The following is a 6864-nucleotide window of genomic DNA, read 5'->3' on the forward strand; positions in this document are numbered from 1 at the left end:
TCCCGCTTTCAAATAAAGAAAAACATGGCTTCATTATGAACATTAATTTTACGTTTAATTAAATTATAATGTTCCCCGATAACATCAATTTATTATACATAATACTAAGTCAATCTTTTTGATTAATATCCGTTTCATTTTATTCCAACCATTAATTTAAACAATTGAACTATCTTTATTTAAGCTACTGCCGATTAAAATCTTTCAAGTGTGCCGTTGATTTAGATATTGTTAAGAGTATTGGAAAACAGCCGCTTTCACTAAGATCGCAAGTTCCTCCAATCGGCGCAAGTATAGGATATAATTCCAATACACGACTTACAGGGGTTCATTCTTGTCTATTCTAATTGTTTCAAAAAGGCACATTTCATCAGTTATCACTAAATTATTGATCTCGTACAAAACTTCTAAAACAATTATAAAATAAACGTACTAACCAATGTTAATTGATTGTGAATGTTATCTTTGCCAAAACATGATTTTACTATTAGTAAGGGGTAAAACTGATTCTGTATAGAATATGCGTTTATGTTTCTTATTTTGCTGAAATTGAAAGAACTTTAAGTTGATTTTTTTTAAAATGGATTGTTCTTAAATGCACACATTTATTTTAACTATTTTTGATATTGTTAAAGCAATGTAATGTATCATTTAGATTTTCGTTTAAATATATTTTGATAAAAAAGTTAAAATAGAATCATATTTGATTTAGTAATAAATATTTTTCTAATAAGTAATAATATTGTGCTTAGTGGCAATTTATTATCTTTCTGCTTTGATGAAATTGTCATATTGGATCCTGTACCTCACACTTCTCAAAAACATCCATATCTATAGTTCTTTCGTGGTCTTTTCTCATGTATGTTAATAAATGTTATCAAAGTTGTTATAATTCTATTGTAAAAACAAACCTTCCATTGTAGACCAATGATTTTTATAAATAGGTCATTTCGGACTTCTCAACAACATCCATATCTAAAGTTATTAAGGCAGCACACCACACTAAATGAAGCCGCAGCTTCGAATGGCCAGGGAGGATTTCATGGATATAGTGACTATTGTGGATTTAAATGACTGGTTGTCTTTAAAATGCATTTTCAGCATGAAATTTGTTTTTGTGACATGTAATATGATCATTGGCAAATTCGAAAACATGGTTAGAAATCACATGCTGATAATTATTGATGTCAAGGTCGCCATTGTTTGTAAACATTGCTTTTAAACAGCATGCTCGGTGAAAACAAGTAATTTTACAGGGGGGTACAAACTTTCAGCAATAGCAAAAAATCTACAAGGCCAAGCACCTATTTCTTTGTGATATTTTGCATGCATAGGGAGTTGCTAAAGCAGTGACAGAGTTTTTGTAGACCGTATATTTGCAGGTATTTTTTGCCGGAGGGACGAAAAATGTTGTTTTGGGTCTCGGACCACTATAGATTTTTGGCTTTTACGGAATGAATTGGAATTTTTTTAACTGCCTGACTGTTGCACATGGGATGATTTCATTACAGATTTGCAATGGTATGACATATATGTTCTTAACAAAATGTGTTTTCTTTTTCCAGGTTGTAGTTTGGGATCAGATTTATCAGACATATTGCTTGTAGGACATTGACGGCAGAAACTTGAAATTTAGTGTGGAGTGCTACCTTAAGGTAAAATGAAATTTTTTCAATGCTTGTTTTTTCTCATTAAACTTTGTGTAAATACTTAGAATACACACTGACTACAATGATGATGAAATTTCATAATAATATTAAACACAGTGCCAGAAAGTCAGCTTTAAAAAGGGGAGGTAACTCAAATTCCAGAAATTCTTTGTGAAATGTATTAAAGGTGCTGTGTCTGCTGTGTTGATTACACCTTCTTATTCTAGGAGATACAGCTTTAGAAGAATGCTAATTTTCACATATAGAGCTATGAAGGTTAAATTAGATGTTGTTTTCCTGCTTTTTATGACTTTTAAATTAGGAAAAAGGCATGCATTTAATGAATTTCAGCTGTATGTGTGAAATATGGCCATCCGAAGTGTTTCGAGTGATGCAAAATCATTGTATGGAGGTAAATTTTTGCTGGAAATCACTTTTAAGGGCAAGTGGATATATAATCTAGGTTTTCTGGTGAGATTGTGACCATTTTAAAGCTGAGCGAGCAAGATCGACTAGTCGGAAAATTTGGTTTTTGCACTGTCACTTGGTGAATTTCGATTCCCTAGGAGACCCACATTGTGATGTCTATAATGCTGTGAAGGCCCTGACAAATGCTTTGTCTCTTTGTTTTTGACTTTACACATAAACCTATATGAACATTGTGCATGCCAAATAGATTTTCTACTGTGTAGGACTGAAAAAATAGCATATTAGTGTCTGGCAGGAACATATCTGATATATTTTGTGCCCCCCCCCCCAGTGTCACATGAAGCCAGTTTATTCTTAAACTGTATGGCAATTTGTTGAATATTTCTTCCATATCATATGACATAAGGATATATTTGTGCAAATTAGTTGTATAGATAGTATGGAACCCATTTTGTCTACACCTTACATTGGGAATTCTTTCTTTTTCTACATGTACTAAAAACAGCGTGCCGAGGGCTGAAAATGGGGCAAACGGTATAGTTCATTAAAGGCACATATAAAGAAAAGCAAACAATTCCTAGCAAAATTAAGTCATTCTATTTATTGAAATATGCATAAATTTGCAGAAAAAGTCTGTATAAAGTTCAGCAATCAATGTTAAGGTGCTCCTTAAGGCAGCACACCACACTAAATGAAGCCGCAGCTTCGAATGGCCAGGGAGGATTTCATGGATATAGTGACTATTGTGGATTTAAATGACTGGTTGTCTTTAAAATGCATTTTCAGCATGAAATTTGTTTTTGTGACATGTAATATGATCATTGGCAAATTCGAAAACATGGTTAGAAATCACATGCTGATAATTATTGATGTCAAGGTCGCCATTGTTTGTAAACATTGCTTTTAAACAGCATGCTCGGTGAAAACAAGTAATTTTACAGGGGGGTACAAACTTTCAGCAATAGCAAAAAATCTACAAGGCCAAGCACCTATTTCTTTGTGATATTTTGCATGCATAGGGAGTTGCTAAAGCAGTGACAGAGTTTTTGCAGACCGTATATTTGCAGGTATTTTTTGCCGGAGGGACGAAAAATGTTGTTTTGGGTCTCGGACCACTATAGATTTTTGGCTTTTACGGAATGAATTGGAATTTTTTTAACTGCCTGACTGTTGCACATGGGATGATTTCATTACAGATTTGCAATGGTATGACATATATGTTCTTAACAAAATGTGTTTTCTTTTTCCAGGTTGTGTAGTTTGGGATAAGATTTATCAGACATATTGCCTGTAGGACATTGACGGCAGAAACTTGAAATTTAGTGTGGAGTGCTACCTTAAGGTAAAATGAAATTTTTTCAATGCTTGTTTTTTCTCATTAAACTTTGTGTAAATACTCTAGAATACACACTGACTACAATGATGATGAAATTTCATAATAATATTAAACACAGTGCCAGAAAGTCAGCTTTAAAAAGGGGAGGTAACTCAAATTCCAGAAATTCTTTGTGAAATGAATTAAAGGTGCTGTGTCTGCTGTGTTGATTACACCTACTTGTTCTAGGAGATACAGCTTTAGAAGAATGCTAATTTTCACATATAGAGCTATGAAGGTTCAATTAGATGTTGTTTTCCTGCTTTTTATGACTTTTAAATTAGGAAAAAGGCATGCATTTAATGAATTTCAGCTGTATGTGTGAAATATGGCCATCCGAAGTGTTTCGAGTGATGCAAAATCATTGTATGGAGGTAAATTTTTGCTGGAAATCACTTTTAAGGGCAAGTGGATATATAATCTAGGTTTTCTGGTGAGATTGTGACCATTTTAAAGCTGAGCGAGCAAGATCGACTAGTCGGAAAATTTGGTTTTTGCACTGTCACTTGGTGAATTTCGATTCCCTAGGAGACCCACATTGTGATGTCTATAATGCTGTGAAGGCCCTGACAAATGCTTTGTCTCTTTGTTTTTGACTTTACACATAAACCTATATGAACATTGTGCATGCCAAATAGATTTTCTACTGTGTAGGACTGAAAAAATAGCATATTAGTGTCTGGCAGGAACATATCTGATATATTTTGTGCCCCCCCCCCCCCCAGTGTCACATGAAGCCAGTTTATTCTTAAACTGTATGGCAATTTGTTGAATATTTCTTCCATATCATATGACATAAGGATATATTTGTGCAAATTAGTTGTATAGATAGTATGGAACCCATTTTGTCTACACCTTACATTGGGAATTCTTTCTTTTTCTACATGTACTAAAAACAGCGTGCCGAGGGCTGAAAATGGGGCAAACGGTATAGTTCATTAAAGGCACATATAAAGAAAAGCAAACAATTCCTAGCAAAATTAAATCATTTTATTTATTGAAATATGCATAAATTTGCAAAAAAAGTCTGTATAAAGTTCAGCAATCAATGTTAAGGTGCTCCTTAAGGCAGCACACCACACTAAATGAAGCCGCAGCTTCGAATGGCCAGGGAGGATTTCATGGATATAGTGACTATTGTGGATTTAAATGACTGGTTGTCTTTAAAATGCATTTTCAGCATGAAATTTGTTTTTGTGACATGTAATATGATCATTGGCAAATTCGAAAACATGGTTAGAAATCACACATGCTGATAATTATTGATGTCAAGGTCGCCATTGTTTGTAAACATTGCTTTTAAACAGCATGCTCGGTGAAAACAAGTAATTTTACAGGGGGGTACAAACTTTCAGCAATAGCAAAAAATCTACAAGGCCAAGCACCTATTTCTTTGTGATATTTTGCATGCATAGGGAGTTGCTAAAGCAGTGACAGAGTTTTTGCAGACCGTATATTTGCAGGTATTTTTTGCCGGAGGGACGAAAAATGTTGTTTTGGGTCTCGGACCACTATAGATTTTTGGCTTTTACGGAATGAATTGGAATTTTTTTAACTGCCTGACTGTTGCACATGGGATGATTTCATTACAGATTTGCAATGGTATGACATATATGTTCTTAACAAAATGTGTTTTCTTTTTCCAGGTTGTGTAGTTTGGGATAAGATTTATCAGACATATTGCCTGTAGGACATTGACGGCAGAAACTTGAAATTTAGTGTGGAGTGCTACCTAAGTGGTTTTTCTCACGTTTGTTAATAAATGCTATCAACGTTGCTATTGATTGTAAAACAGACCTTCCATTGTAGACCAATTCACTTTGAAATAACCTAATAGCCTTCAGATGCATTTACGTTTCAGTTGAAGTATTTCTAAGCGTTTTAAAATTCAGCCCACTTAACTAATAATTAGGTCGATGGTACAGTTTCCCTCTTCTCCCTTGTTAATGTGTAGAAATCTTATAATAATATATATATAAATAATATTCAATGTTATTCGCCTATGTTACATCGAAACTATATTTGTCCTCTTTTTTCAAATAATTTTCCTTGATTTTAATAAAATGAAGTGTCTGATTAGCAATTCAAATGTTTATCCCTATTATATTAGTGAATGTTTTGTCTTTTTAACATCTTAATAATTGTATCTTGCAAATAATAATCCTCAAAATAAAACCTTATCACAAAGTATATCATATTGATATTCTTTTTCCGTATTAAATTCCGTAACAAAAATATGAGGGTTGATCTACAATGGGCACATTAACTATTACATATGTTTTAAAAAAGTAGTAATGTATAATTTTGATATTCTTTTTATATATTTCTTGAATAACAACTGTCGATAGAGTTTTAAGTGATTTCAATCAAAATTTACATGATGGACTATAGTATTTTGTTCAAAAAATATCTATTATCTGCAGTACATAAAATGTCATATCACTTACAAGCAACATATTTTGTGGTTTATTGTCAATTTTAACACGCTTTCACACTATTTCCATTAAACAGAAAGAACAATCAAATGCATAATTACGCAATATATATAGAGAATAAAAAACGAACAAATGCTTACACATCTACACGTCATATGACATCAGATATGACGTCAATAAACCAAATGACGTCAGAAAAAAATACTTCTACTCTAAATGTAGTTAACCATATTTTCATCAATTATCTTTTATATTGGCATTTTAGAAAGGACATAGATATTAATGTAATATAATTCCAATGTACAGTTTAAATATCGTTCAGATGCTTTTAGGTAAGCACTCAGGTCTATCGGTCTTCGTGATTTTATTCCTGCGTATTTGAACACGAAACGTGCGTTATTGTACAACAATGCACTCAAAAGTGATAGTATGACAATAAGCACTATTAACAATTAACATTATTATTAATGGTATTACATACCTTCAATGATAGACAAATTTACTATCAATATACGAATAATTCAAGATTCACATCAAACTTGGAAAGTCAGCTTAATTTCTGTGTAGTAAAATAATTGTAATTTTATTGCTGTTTTGGCGATATATTTGCATGAAGCAAAGTATATTTGCATGAAGCAAATTACATTACATTTAAATCAATAAATAACTCTCCGAAAGAATTCTTTATTGATATATAATTCAATTAATTATCTTTCTGCTTTTTATGAAATTGTCATATTGGATCTTGTACCTCACACTTCTCAACTACATCCATATCTTAAGTTATTAAGTGGTTTTTCTCACGTTTGCAAATAAATGCTATCAACGTTGTTATTTATTTTTAAACAGCCCTTCCATTGTAGACCAATTCACTTTGAAATAACCAAAGAGTCTTCAGATGCATTTGCGTTAATAACGTAACTTTTCAAAACATTTAAGATTCAGCCCAATTAAATTGTCCGATAGATAATTGGGT

The 6864-nt window shown here is 32.5% G+C and overlaps 1 long non-coding RNA gene across 1 annotated transcript; it reads left to right on the plus strand.

Annotated features, from left to right (window-relative positions):
* The first annotated feature begins 986 nt into the window (after positions 1-986).
* Positions 987-5194, plus strand: LOC132728755 (uncharacterized). Its single transcript, XR_009625524.1, has 3 exons — positions 987-1655; positions 3329-3420; positions 5100-5194. It is a non-coding gene; the product is annotated as an uncharacterized LOC132728755 (long non-coding RNA).
* Positions 5195-6864: the final 1670 nt, after the last annotated feature.

Source organism: Ruditapes philippinarum, unplaced genomic scaffold, assembly GCF_026571515.1.
Source record: "Ruditapes philippinarum isolate M1 unplaced genomic scaffold, ASM2657151v2 ctg2285_1_1_1_1, whole genome shotgun sequence".
Classification (NCBI taxonomy): Eukaryota; Metazoa; Mollusca; class Bivalvia; order Venerida; family Veneridae; genus Ruditapes; species Ruditapes philippinarum.